This window comes from Chiloscyllium plagiosum, unplaced genomic scaffold (assembly GCF_037043375.1).
Source record: "Chiloscyllium plagiosum isolate Xiang-an unplaced genomic scaffold, Cpla_swu_hap1 HiC_scaffold_10, whole genome shotgun sequence".
Classification (NCBI taxonomy): Eukaryota; Metazoa; Chordata; class Chondrichthyes; order Orectolobiformes; family Hemiscylliidae; genus Chiloscyllium; species Chiloscyllium plagiosum.
The window spans coordinates 38,224,229-38,239,526 of record NW_028270148.1 but is presented as its reverse complement, the minus strand read 5'-3'; positions in this window follow the sequence as shown (position 1 = coordinate 38,239,526).

Here is a 15,298-nt window from a genome sequence, read left to right as displayed (position 1 = left end):
GAGGAGCAGGAAAATCAATGTTTCGGACAAAAGCCCTTCATCAGGAATTGAAATAAAATTGTACACACATTTCTTAATTCTAGCCAAGTTCAAGCTGCTCTTAAACCTTTTGGAACATCATTCTTCTTCAGTACTGCAATGTTCTCTTTCACCAAAAAGAAACTTTTATTCCCCCTTTCCTTTTTTCTTAGCATCTTATAACCAGGAATATTTAACAGTCAGATTTACTTACCTTATGCCAGGTCTCCATTATAGCTACATTAGAATCACACAAGGAATCTATGCCTGTAGCACTTCAACTCTAACTATACTCCATGCAATGTAACCTTGATTTAGACTTCATTACGTTCTCCCTTTCTGACTCTACATATTAACATACTTTTCTAAATTTGGCTATTTGCCTCTCCTAGCATTTTGTGCACCCTGGTATTCCTCTCTAATATTCTCTTCTGGTTCCTATACCCCCAATGAGTTAGTCTACATTCTTCCCAACAGCACTAGTAAAACACCCTACAAAGATCTCACCCCTGGTTTTGTTCTGATTTGGAGATGCCGGTGTTGGACTGGGGTGTACAAAGTTAAAAAGCACACAACACCAGGTTATGGTCCAACAGGTTTAATTGGAAGCACACTAGCTTTCGGAGCGACGCCCCTTCATCAGGTGATAGTGGAGGGCTCGATCGTAACACAGAATTTATAGCAAAAATTTGCAGTGTGATGTAATTGAAATTATGCATTGAAAAATTGATTGTCTGTTAAGCCTTTCATCTGTTATAATACAGTGATAGTTCTAACATGAAAGAAGTGAAACTAAGTTCCTTGAAGAAAGCTTGAGAGGACATTTGATAGACATATTCAAAAATCATGTGGTGTCTGGATATGGTAGGAGAGCGAAGAAACTGTTCGCATTGTTAGGATCTAGAATCAAGATTGACATAAGCAGCAAAGGTGACATGAGGCAAAACATTTTCACACAGGTTAAGATTTGGTATGTAATGCCTGAGCATGTGGCAACAAGATCAAACAAAGCAAAACACAAAATTGGATCATTACCTGAAAAGAAAGAGTATTTAAGGCTGTAGAAAGAAGGCAAGGAATGGCACTAGATTACAGGTGGTGTAGAATTTCATTCTGTTTGGTAACCAATTTGTGAACTACAAATTTCCTGGAGCAGAATCTCAAGTTGAACAATGATAAAATGTAATGATACAAAGGCTTTAGGAGGTGTATTTGTCATTTTGTTTTAATGAAACAAAGATTGAAACAGAGGTGACGAGTAGTCTGCTCAAAGCCAATGAAAAGCTTGAGAGGCCTTGGGGGGCTTTTTAAAAAAAAGTTGGAGTAACAGAAGCAATCTGAATGGGTGGGGTCAAGCTCCCACTGAAGGAGGATTTTCAGTTTTAGCTTTCAGCAGTTGCTGGGGTCTTAAAGCTGGATGTGGAAGTTTCTATTCCTCTCTGTTACAGTTAAAAGCTGGGGTTCTCAGTCTCACATGCAATTCTAGCAGCAGGAAATCTGTTTTACTGACTTGCATTTGCTAAAAGTGTGTTTAATGAATATTACTAGATTGGAACAGTTAAATAGTTAATATTTTTTAAACATGGATAATTACAGTTGAGCCAATTATTTCCTTTTCATTTTGTCTATTTTTACAGTGCAGCTAAAAAAACAAAGTGTTTTGCTTAAAGTCAAGTTGTTTGACCAATCAAATTGCATCTAGAACATAATGCCTTACACGTACCTTTAAAATAAGAAAAAGTTCAGATCTAGACTATCTTCTTAATATATTTTGAGGGGGTTTGGTCTAGTCATAGAGTCATAGAGACATACAGCATGGAAATAGACCTTTTGGTCCAACTTGTCCATGCCAACCAGATATTCTAAATTAATTTAGTCCCATTTGCCAACACATGGCCCATATCCCTCTAAACCCTTTCTATTTATGTACCCATCCAAATGCCTTTTAAATGTTGTAATTGTACCAGCCTCTACCACTTCCTCTGGCAACTCATTCAATACACACACCACCCTTTGCATGAAAACGTTGCCCCTTAGGTCCCTCTGAAATCTTTTCCCTCTCACCCTAAACCTATGCCCTCTAGTTCTGAAGACTCCACCTCAGGGAAAAGACTTGTCTATTTACCCTATCCATGTCCCTCATGATTTTATAAACTTCTATAAAGGTCACCCCACAGCCTCCAACACTCCCGGAAAAACAGCTCTCCACCACCCACCCGCCCCCCCCAACCCTGGCATCAACCTTGTAAATCTTTTCTGAACCCTTTTAAATTTCACAAAACTCTCCCTATAGGAATGTGACCAAAATTGCATACAATATTGCAGAAGTGGCTGAACCAATGTCCTGCAGAGCTGCAACATGACCTCCCAACTCCTATATGCAATGCTCTGACAAATAAAGGAAACATACCAAACGCCTCCTTCACTATCCTATCTACTTGAGACTCCACTGTCAAGGAACTATGAACAGGTACTCCAAAGTCTCTTTGTTCAGCAACACTCCCCAGGACCTTACCATTAAGTGAAAGTCATGCCCTGATTTGCCATTCCAAAATGCAGCACCTCACATTTATCTAAATTAAACTCTATCTGCCACTGGCCTGTTTGATCAAGGTCCCATTGTACTTTGAGGTAACCTTTTTCGCTGTCCACTACACCTCCAATTTTGGTGTCTTCTGCAAACATACTAACTATTCCTCCTATGTTCACATCCAAATCATTTATATAAATGACAAAAAGCAGCGGATCCAGCACTGATCCTTGTGGCACACCACTGGTCACAGGCCTCCAGTCTGAAAAATAATCTTCCACCATCACCTTCTTCTAATCGTAATTACCTTTGAGCCAGTTTTGTATCCAAATGGCTAGTTCTCACTGTATTCCATGTGATCTAACCTTGCTAACCAATCTACCACAAGGAACCTTATCAAACACCTTACTGTTGTCCACATAGATCACATCCACCATTCTACCTCATCAATCCTCTTCGTACTTCTTCAGAAAACTCAAGTTAGTGAGACATGATTTCCCACACACAAAATCATGTTGATTAGCCCTGATCAATCCTTGCTTTTCCAAATACACGTAAATCCTGTATCTCCAACAACTGACCCACCACCAATGTCAGGTTCACCAGTTTTCTTTGGGTCTTGCATTCACCTGGTTTAAATATGGTACACCTTGTCTAATAATGGCTTTTCAGTCACTACAAGTTTCCTGGGGGTGGGAGGTGGAAGGAGTCACTTTGGCAGTTTTACAGAAAGTGAGCAAGGCAAAGCATTTGGAATGAGCAGACAAACTGGAGTTGGAATTGCTTTTGGCCATGGGAGATAATTGCAGCAACAGCTCTACATTTATAATTGTCGGAAATGCCACTGGAAGAATTGGAAATGATGAAAATTCAGTTGCAAATGAAGCAAGCAGCTTGAATGTGAAAATGAAACGAAATAGTTTGAATTATGATGAAAAGCAGGGGGCAGGAGAGAGAGAGAAAGAAAAGAATGTGAGAAAGAGAGAATTTGAACTTTGGAAGTGAAGAAATTCTATGTAAACAGTAACTGAAAATAAATCAAACATATGATGCTCCTAGGGAGATGATTAATTTGGAGGGGTTCATAAAATTCACCTCCTGAAGTAGTAAGAACTCATGTGGAAGTGCAGAGAATTAAAACAGCAAGATTCGCAGCTGAAATGGCTGATGATTATGAGTTGTTTCAGAAATGAAAGTTTGGCTTCTGACACCAATTTTAATCTGTGAGATATAGAAGTTGGGGAAAAGAGAAATCACCAGGTGATAAATGAAAATGCAATCTCATTGATGATAGTAAAGGTAGTTTACCACCGGGTAAAAAGGAAACACAAGGAGTAAAAGGGAAGTAAAAAAGCACAGGTGTTTTCACTGTAGTGAAGTATGCCACATGAAGATGTAGTGTTGGTGGTTTAGAAAGACAAAAGCAGTGGGAAGATGGATGTGGGCAAACAGGATAAGCCAGTGAGTTTTGAAGTGGTAAAGGAAAGCACAGTAGAAGCTATTAAGCTGCAAAAGAATGTATAACCTGATCAGGTACTGATTGAGGAAAAGGTGCCAGGTCTCTTTAGAGGATTTACTTGCATGGGTAAGGATTACTCATGTACGCCAGGAGGAGTAGGTAAAGAAATTAAAATTTTAAGAGATTCTGAGTAATCTAAGATGTAGGATGGGAAAAATTTCTTGCTGGAACAGGCTGCTCCTTTTTTTTGAGGTATTATAGGTGTTGGAGGTGATTTCCTCGAATTCAAGGAGCAGCAATTATTGTTTTATATGTTGTTGCATTGTTTTAGAACTTTGGAGAAAAAAAAGTCAAAACAACAGCACTTTTAAAAGGGAGACGTACAGACAAAGGAAGTGCAGGAGAGAAAGCGAGAAACCCACATTGCTAACTGACACAGCAGAGAACCTGCACAGGTACTGCCTTTGCTGTTTGAATTCACGTATCGCTGGACATCAGTGCGTGTCTGGAAGAATTAACAAACAGTGAAATTCACAACTAATCTTGGAGGAACCTGTTTGGGAGAGGTCACAGCACAGAAACATAAGTGAATATTATAAGTGTGGCCTACATTAAGTCTGCAGTAGTGAGTAGAGTGGGTTATTTCTTGATTATATGTTACACTGAGATATGTCTCTTGATTAAACTTTAAAATATAAGCCATAAGTATTAACTTAACCTGCAGTAGTGTTTTGTAGACAGTGCTATTTTCTGGCTCTGTAGATTGAAAAAAGCAAAGTGTCCTTTAGTAGTGTGATATGCTCTTCTTGTTGGATGTGGGAGCTTAGGGAGAGTTTACATGTTACTGTGGATTATATCTGCAATAAATGCTGTTGGTTGCAAATCCTATCAGATCAAATGGATCAGTTGGAGAGACAGTTAGTGGCAATGAGGGATTTACAAGAGCAAGGGGATGTGATGGATGGCAGTTATAGGAAGAGGGAAAAGTTGCAGATACAGACACATAGATGGGTTAACTCCAAGAAAGTAAGACAGGTAGGCAGGTAGTGCAGGAATCTTCTGTGGCTTTCCCTATTTCAAACAAGTATGCAGTTTTGAAAAAGGTGATGGAACATACCACGAACAACCATGTTTCTGTACTGAGACTGGCTTTAATGCAATGAGGGGTACGTCGGGTTCCAAGAGATCGATTGTGTTAGGGGACTCTCTAGTTTGAGGAACAAACATTTCAGTGGCCTGCAGCAAAAAATCAGATTGGTGTGTTGCTTCCCTGGTGCCAGGATCAAGAATGTCTCAGAGAGGCTGCAGAATGCTCTCAAGGGGGTGAGGGGCCAGCAGGAGATCATTATACACATTGGAACCAAAGACATAGGAAGGGAAAAGGTTGAGATTCTTAAGGGAGATTACAGAGTTAGGCAAGAATTTTAAAGAGGTGCTTGAGAGTAGTAATATCTGGGTTACTCCCGGTGCTACGAGCTAGTGAGGGCAGGAATAGGAGGAGAGAGCAAATGAATGCATGGCGGAGGATCTGGTGTATGGGAGAAGGATTCACATTTTTGGATTATTGGAATCTCTTTTGGGATAGAAGTGATCTGTACAAGAAGGATGGATTGCACCTAAATTGGAAGGGGACTAATATACTGGCAGGGAAATTTGCTAGGCTGCTCAGGAGGATACAAACTAGTAAGGTGGGGTGGGATCCAAGGAGATAGTGAGAAAAGAGATCAATCTGAAACTGGGACAGGGACAAGATAGGACTAATAAATTGAACTGAACTTATTTAAATGCAAGGGGCCTAACAGGGAAGGCAGATGAACTCAGGGCATGGTTAGGAACATGGGACTGGGATATCATAGCAATTACAGAAACATGGCTCAGGGATGGGCAGGACTGGCAGCTTAATGTTCCAGGATACAAATGCTACAGGAAGGATAGAAAGGGAGGCGAGAAAGGAAGGGAGAGGTGTTTTTGATAAGAGATAGCATTACAGCTGTACTGAGGGAGGATACTCCCAGAAATATATTCAGGGGAGTTATTTGAGTGGAACTGAGAATTAAGAAAGGGATGATCACCTTATTGGGATAGCATTATAGACCCCCTTCTGGTCAGACGGAAATTGAGAAACAAATTTGCAAGGAGATCTCAGCTATCTGTAAGAATGATACGGTGGTTATGGTAGGGTATTTTAACTTGCCAAACATAGACCAGAATTGCCATAGTGTTAAAGGTTTGGATGAAGAGGAATTTGTTAAGTGTGTACAAGAACATTTTCTAATTCAGTGTGTGGATGTACCTACTAAAGAAGCTGCAAAACTTGACCTAATGTTTGGAAATAAGGCAGGGCAGATGACTGGGGTGTCAGTGGGGGAGTACTTTGAGGCCAGCGACCATAATTCCATTAGTTTTAAAGTAGTGATGGAAAAGGATATACCAGATCTAAAAGTTGAAGTTCTAAATTGGAGAAAGGCCAATTTTGATGGTATTAGGCAAGAACTTTCAAAAGCTGATTGGGGGCAGATGTTCACAGGTAAAGGGATGGCTGGAAAATGGGAAGCCTTCAGAAATGAGATAATGAGATTCCAGAGACAGTATATTCCTGTTAGGGTGAAAGGAAAGTCTGGTAGGTATAGGGAATTCTGGATGACTAAAGAAATTAAGAATTGGTTAAGAAAGGGAAGCATATGTCAGGTTTAAACAGGATAGTTCGAGTGAATTATTTGAAGAGTAAAAAGGCAGTAGGAGTATACTTGAGAGAGAAATGAGGAGGGGAAAAAAGGGGATATGAGATAGCTTTGGCAAATAAAGTTAATGAGAGTCTAAACGGTTTTTACAAATACATTAAGGACAAACGGTAATTAGGGAGAGAATAGGGCCACTCAGAGATCAGCAGGAGAGGAGGGAAATACTAAATGAATATTTTGCATCAGTATTTAGAAAGGACATGGAAGATATAGAATGTCTGGAAATTGATGGTGACATCTTGAAAAATGTCCATATTGCAGCGAAGGAAGTGCTGGATATCGTAAAACGCATAAAAGTGGATAAATCCCCAGGACCTGATCAGGTGTACCCTAGAACTCAGTGGGAAGCTAGGGAAGTGATTGCTGGGCCTCTTGCTGAGATAATTTGTATCATCGATAGTCACAGGTGAGGTGCCAGAAGACTGGAGCTTGGCTAACATGGTGCCACTGTTTAAGAAAGGAGGTAATGACAAGCCTGGGAACTATAGATTAGTGAGTCTGAAGTGGGTGATGGGCAAGTTGATGGAGGGAATCCGGAGGGACAGGATGCACATGTATTTGGAAAGGCAAAGACTGATTAGGTATAGTCAACATGGCTTTGTGCGTGGGAAATCATGTCTCACAAACTTGACTGAGTTTTTTAAGAAGTAACAAAGAGGATTGATAAGGGCAGAGTGGTAGACGTGATCTATATGGACTTCAGTAAGGCATTCGACAAAGTTCCCCATGGGAGATTGATTAGCAAGGTTAGATCTCATGGAATAAAGGAAGAACTAGCCATTTGGATACAGAACTGGCTCAAAGGTAGAAGACAGAGGATGGTGCTGGAGGGTTGTTTTTCAGACTGGAGGCCTGTGACCAGTGGAGTGCCACAAGAATCACTGTTGGGTTCACTACTTTTCATCATTTATATAAATGATTTGGATGTGAGCATAAAGGGTATAGTTAGTAAGTTTGCAAATGACACCAAAACTGGAGGTGTAGTGGACAACGAAGCAGCTTACCTCAGATTACAACAGGATCTTGATGAGCTGGGTCAATGGGCTGAGACTTGGTAGATGGATTTTAATTTAGATAAATGAGAGGTGCTACATTTTGGGAAAGCAAATCTTAGCAGGACTTATACACTTAATGGTATGGTCCTGGGGAGTGTTGCTGAACAAAGAGACCTTGGAGTGCAGGTTCATAGCTCCTTGAAAGTGGAGTCTCAGGTAGATAGGATAGTGAAGGCGTTTGGTATCTTTCCTTTATTGGTCAGAGTAACAAGTACAGGAGTTGGGAGGTCATGTTGCGGCTGTACAGGACATTGGTTAGGCCACTGTTGGAATATTGTGTGCAGTTCTGGTTTCCTTCCTATCGGAAAGATGTCGTGAAACTTGAAAGGATTCAGAAAAGATTTACAAGGATGTTGCCAGGGTTGGAGGATTTGAGCTATGGGGATGTTGAATAGGCTGGGGCTGTTTTCCCTGGAGCGCCAGAGGATGAGGGATGACCTTATAGAGGTTTATAAAATCATGAAGTACATGGATAGGATAAATAGACAAAGTCTTTTCCCAAGGGTGGGGGAGTCCAGAACTAGAGGGCATAGGTTTAGGATGAGAGGGGAAAGATATTAAAGAGACCTAAAGTGGCAACCTTTTCACGCAAAGGGTGGTACATGTATGGAATGAGCTGCCAGGGGAAGTGGTGGAGGCTCATACAATTGCAACATTTAAAAGGCATCTGGATGGATATGTGAATAAGAAGCATTTGGAGGGATATGGGCTGGGTCGTGGCAGGTGGGACTAGATTGGTTGGGATATCTGGTTGACATGGACATGTTAGACCATAGGATCTGGTTCCATACTGTACATCTCTATGACTCTAAGAGATATAGGAGCAAATTAATCTTTGATGGTGAAATATGAAGAGATAAGCAATTCAGGAGTATTGTGAGAAAAGGTGGCAATATGTAGAATTCATGGTGAGAAGAACAGTGTTCCATGATGTAAAATGAGGTTAGGAAGTCTGGTGAAGTAATGGTAAGAATAATAGAAATTTTTGGTTCTGGAAATACAGGTGGGGAGTGATGCCTACTTTGGTTGAAAGCCAGCAAAACAAATCAGGCAACTGTGGTGGTATTAGTAGCATACACGGGGATTTTTCCCAACTGTGTAATAACAAGGTCACAAACCCAAAGGTAGGAGGAGGAGAAATCAAGGAAAAAAAGTTAGAAAATTGAAGTTCAATTGTCCAAAACTATGTTTAATCAAATGTTTGAGAAAAAGAACAAGTGGAGGACAAAGTGGATATTTTTAGTTCAGAGAAGCTAGCGGAATTACAACAGAAAGAGAAAAAACTAATGCAGTTGTATCCAAAAGCATACACAGAAGAATAATCACATATCCCAGAATGTTGCTACCTTAAAAATGAAGTCTTGATGAGGAAATGGAGACCATCATATATTCAGATGGCCGAAAAATGGTTAGAAGTTCAGAAAGTTGCATTACCGGTGCATCATAGAAATGTGGTGTTGCGGGTAGTATACGAATTACCAGGAGGTGGTCATTTGGGAGTGAGGAAAACTCAAACTAAGATACAATAATATTTTTATTGGCATGGACTGTATAAAGAAGTGGTTGACTTTTGCATCAGGCTATGATAAAACTAGCACCCTTAATTCCCATTCTCTCATTTGGGAACCCTTTCTCAAGACTCTTAATTGATTGATTAGGACACCCATCTGTTGATCATAATAGATGTATCTGTGAGGTTTCCAGAGGCCATTGCATTATGCAGTATCACAGCTAAAACGATTGTAGAAGAGTTACACTTTTTTATAAAATAGAAAACAGCTAAGAAATCAAAATTTCCACTAGCAAAATTGCAAATTTAACTGTTAAGTGTTAGGTGTACCTTTAAAGACAAGGCTTAGTGGACCTTATGAAGACAAAAAGAGTGAGGTGAATTATCTGATGAGAACACCAGATGGAAAGCAATTTCACAATGTGTCATGTGAATCTGTTCAAAAGATATTTTGAAAGGGAAGGAAGGGAGAATGTATACTAGTTACAGTACAAAGCAGAGACCTACGTTCAGATGACTCTGAATTGGACATTCTCTAATTAAAGTTGACAATGAAGAAGTTTTCAAAATAATGTGATAAAGTGAGTTACCTTCCAGAGCAAAATCAAAGTGACCGGAGTTATTACAATCACATGAGAGATATTTGTTATTAAACTGGGAAATACTAGTCTGATTATGCACTTAGATACAGGAAATGCTGTTTCAATCAAACATTGTTGTAGACTAAACCCCCTGAAATTGGCACAGGTTCAATAAGAGATTGAAAGCATGCTCAAAGCCTACATAATCAAAGTGAGTTGCAACAATTGGAGCTCACCCGTGATAAATGGTGCCAAATCCAAATGGTACCCAATGATTATGTTTTGACTAATGCAAACTCAATGCACTTACATCTAATTCATACCCTATTTTGTTTGGAAGACTCTATTAAGAAGGTGGGACAAACAACTTATGTTTCTAAGTTGAACTTACTTGGAGGATTCTGGCAAATGAAATTTTGGCTTTCGTGACACAAAATGGACTGTATCAGCTTGAAGTCATGCTGTTTTGTATGAAATATGTACCAGCCATATTTCAAAGATTTTCAGTTACACATGGAAGGAACATTTGGAGTATCTGTCAGAATTGTTTGACCGACTTTGGGAGGTTGGCCTGGTGATAAATCTGGTTAAGTGTCAGTTCGCAAAAGCCCAAGTCATATTCCTGGACCATGTCATTGGCAATGGACAAATGGCTCCACAGGATATGAAACAAAAAGGTTATTGGGGAGTTTCCCAAACCATTGATGAACAAGGAAGTACGATTTCTGGGATGAGGGATTTTAAATCAAGTTTGCATCAAATTTTAGCAGTGTGGTTGCTCTACTGACTTCTTGAAGTGCAGAAACTTAGTGGATGGAATGTCAGAATACATTTGACAGCCTGAAAGTTGTGTTAACCACTGCCCAAGTGTTACCCACAGTTAATTACACAAAGCCATTCAAGATGGTTACTGATGCAAGTGATATGGTTGTCAGTGCTGTACTCTTCCGAGAGGATGACAAGACAGACAGACCGACCTATTGGGTGTTTTACCAGAAAATTGAATATTCATCAACATAAATATTTGCTATTGCCAGTAATGTATCTGAGACAATTGTATATACTGATCGCAACCCCTTATAAGTTTGAGATAAAGATTAAAATACCAGTTTAGATGGAGCTTATTATTATAGCCAATTTGAAATTATACATTTGGCAGGATGACGGAATATAATTGCCAATGCATTGCTGCAAATATTGAAGACTGAGGCATTCAGTGGTGGGGAAAAACTGACTAAAAAGGACTGTAGTAGTGAATGTTTGCGTATTTACATTACATTTCTAAACATGCACTGTAGTGTCATAGTGTAAGGCTAAAGAATTCTTTTTTCAAAAGCCATCTTTGCATATTGACACACTTTAAGGCAGTTTTGGGTGGTTTTGGGAGGGGAAAGAGGTGTGATACACTTCTTAAAGCCATTGTAGTACCTTGTTCTGGTCAAGCTCCCACAGAACCAAGATTTTTAATTTTACCTTTCAGCAGCTGCTGGGGTCTTGAAGCTGGATGTGGAAGCTCTTATTTCTCTCTTACAGCTAAAGGCTTGGATTCTCTTCCTGCTGCTAAACTTGCATGTGAGAATCTATTTAACTGACTTTGCCTAGGGTTTGTTTATGGTATGTTACTACATTGGAACAGTTAATATACATTATTTTGTTAAGCATTTCATTAGTTAAGACAATTCTTTTATTTTGTCTATCTTTTACACTGATTAAAATTCAAAAAATGTTTTGCTTAAGTCAAGTAGTTGACCAACTGAATTGCATCTGGAACATAATTCATTGCTTGGAACACACCACCTTTAACTTTTTTTCTTATTTTAAAAGTGTAAGTCCATGCTGTCTTCTGGGTATACTTTGAGGGAATCTGGTCTGGTCCATAACAAAGAGACAATAGCAATATCTCCCTCAGGGCAAAGCACTTTGTAGACTACCATGCCTAATACAGGTTATTGGAAAACTAAAAAAAACTTAACAGCATAAATTCTTGATAACTCGCCTGCCAACTGGCAAAGACCATCTCATTCTGTACTCTAATGCTGCATCCAATATGGAGGAGCAGGAGCTTTACCTCTTGTACAAGATGGGCTCATAATTGATATATTGGTGAGGACAGAGGATTTGAAGCATAGGAAAAACCAGAAATAACCTGATCATTTTCAGGTTGGCAGGCAGTTACTAGTGAAGAACAGAATGTATCGGTCCTTTCATCTCAGTTATAATCTATATTAATGGCTTATATGAAGAACAAGTGTAATACGTCCAAAGTTTGCTAATGACAGAAAGCTAGGTAAAGATGCATGCCTGAGAGGAACTTCAAGCCTAGAAATAGGATTTAGACATAGGTAAAAACAATGACTGCAGACGCTGGAAACCAGATTCTGGATTAGTGGTGCTGGAAGAGCACAGCAGTTCAGGCAGCATCCGAGGAGCAGTAAAATTGACGTTTCGGGCAAAGGGCTTTTGTCCGAATGTGGCAGATTAAATGCAATACATGAAGTGTGAGTTAAGTCACAGTGGGAGCAATGGAAAACTTTTTAAACAAGTTGAGCAACTATTGAAATATTGATATTCAGGGGCATTTCAGAGTAATTTCACACAAAGATAACAGAGGTACAGAACAAGTAGGAAGGCAAAGTGCTGAGGAAATTCAATTCAGGTCATCAGACTGGAAATGATAACTGTTTCTCTCCAGACCTGCTGGATTTTTCCAATACATTTCTGAAAGAAAAAAAAAATTAGTTGGTCACAGTTGATGCTAAGAGTCTGTTTCCTCTATGTGTAGCAACCAATACAAGGAAGTAATGAACCGTACTGTAGCAGGACAAAAGGATTGTCAATTTAGGATAGAGACATGTTTGTTTTTTTTACCGTGGGACATGGATGACATTGGGACCACGAGCTGCCCTTGCCAATCTCCAATTGCCCTTGTGGTGTACTAGGCCATCTCAGGGGACAGACAAGTGTCAACTGGAATCACAGTAGCCGGATTTTTAAAAATTCATTCATAGGCTGAAGGAGTCGCTGGCTAGGTCAGGATTAATTGCCCAGAGAGCAGTTAGGAGTCAACCTATTGCTGTGGGTCTGGAGTCACGTAGATCAGACCAGGTAAGGACAGCAGTTTCCTTTCCTGAAAGGAAGTTAGTGAATCAGATGGGTTTTTCCCAGACGTTCATCATCAGATTCTTATATCCAGACATTAAGTGAATTCAAATTCCACCATCTGCTGTGGCAGGATTCGAACCTGGGTCTCCAGAACATTAACTGGGTCTCTGGATTAATAGTCCAGTAATAATTCCACTAGGCCACTGCCTTCCCCATAATGGTAGATTTTTTAAAAATAGATATTTTTATTGAAAATTTAACATTTTTACAAGTTTACAAATAATAAAACCCAAGTATAAACATTGAAATACAATTAAATCTTAAATAAATAATATCCAAAATTTATGAAACGGAAAAAAGATACCAAGAAAAAAAAAACAAAACTCAACTAGCTACTAATCTAACCTACAACTAACCAGAGTGTATAATTAAGTCTCTTACATTCTCAGAAAAAAAACGACTGATAACACAGAAATTGAGTAGTGAGATACATGCTCAATGTGTTATCATCAGATCATAACAAAACCCGTATTCGTGTGGGATTCCTCTCCCAATAGGCCCTGGACCAGCCAGGTTCGCTGTCTCAATTTAATAAAAGCCCTTGTTAGGATGGCCGAAATATCTGTATTTATGTAATTCAAGAAGGGCTGCCATATTTTATGGAATAATGCGGTCTTTTGGTGCACCATGTTTGTAAGGCAGTCAAGGGAAATACATTCCATGATTATTCTGTGCCAATTCGAGAGTCCAGGAGGGCCCTCAGCCACCCAGTTTACCAAAATATTTTTCCTTGCACAGAAAGAGAGAATAGAAAATAATCTCTTCTCATGCATATCCAGGAAGGGTAGGCTCGAAAAGCCCAAAAGGAAAGATATAGGATTCACTGTAATTTCCGTTCCTAAGATTTCTGTCAGAACACTTGCTACTTTAGTCCAATATCTACGGATCTTATGATTTGTACATTGCTTTTGGACCTGAGCCACCTCTATTTTACATTTGGCGGGGGGGGGGGGGGGGGGGGGGAGAAAAGAGAGAGCAAAACATCAATTAACTCTTACAATTTATCTAAGAGTCCAAAAATTCCTTGGCCTTTTCCGGCAATCCGAAGTTATACTCGGACCCTTCATGGTTAAAGCGTAGCGTTGCTGGGTAGCACAAGGAGTACTGAATATTTAAGTCACTTAAACACTTCTTCGCTTCGTCAAACACCTTCCTCTTTCGGACCAGAGCTGGGGAAAAGTCCTGGAATAACAATCTTGGATCCTTTATAAATCATGACTTGGGGATCTTTCCCAAGATTTCTGGAAGCTTCTAAAAGCATCTGCCTGTCCTTATAGCTCTGCAGCCGGAACAGGACCGGGCGAGGGCGCTGGTTCGAGCCGGGCCCGCATATTGCAACCCGGTAGGCCCATTCTACCCTTACCTGGCCTGATCCAGCCTCCAGATTTAAAATCTGTGGAAGCCACTGTTCGAGAAACACTAAGCTGGCCTTCCTCTTCCCGTTTGGGAAGGCCCAGCAAACAAATATTTTTTCGACGACCCGATCCATGGCCGATTCTGCTATAGTCTCGGAGGTCGTGGCCTTTAGCTCCGCCCCTCCGATTCAGTGCTCGATTTCCTTGATGTCTCGGTCGTGCTTTTGTAGTGCAGCTGAGAGTGAATCCTATCGGCTCCAGGACTCTTTGATGAAGGCGTCGATCTTCGCGTCAAGTTTAGAGATTATTTCCACGAGGCTCGCCACCATAGGTAAGTCCCCCGGTGCGGCTGCGGACGCCTCTGCTGCAGCTGGGGAGGGGTACCTGCCTGCTGAGAACTGTGGGTTCGCTTCCCTTTAGTCATTTTTATAGGAGATTAGATTGTTTAAATTCAGTACTGAGCAACTAATTACATTAAGTAAAAACTATTTTAAATGATTTGGAGAGTGTGGAGGAGGCTGATAGCCCACTTTGCCCAAATCTTGGGAGGAGCACTATAGACTCAGACTTGCTGGGTCGCCACCATCTTGGATCCCCCATAACAGTAGATTTAATTCCCTAAAGGGCAATGGTGAACCACATCGGTAACAGACTAATAAGCCTCATATTCCAGATTTAACAATTAAATTTCACCAGATGCTGTGGAGGGATTTGAATGAGTACATCCACAATATATCTGAATCACTGGATTCTACTTGAGTGATATTATTGCTATGCCACTGCTTCCCCAGGATTGGAGACTTTTCTCTCAGAAACTGTATCTTTGGAATTCTATCCAGAGCCCCAAGGGATAGGGTCAGTTTTTGGGAATAATCAAGATTGAGGCA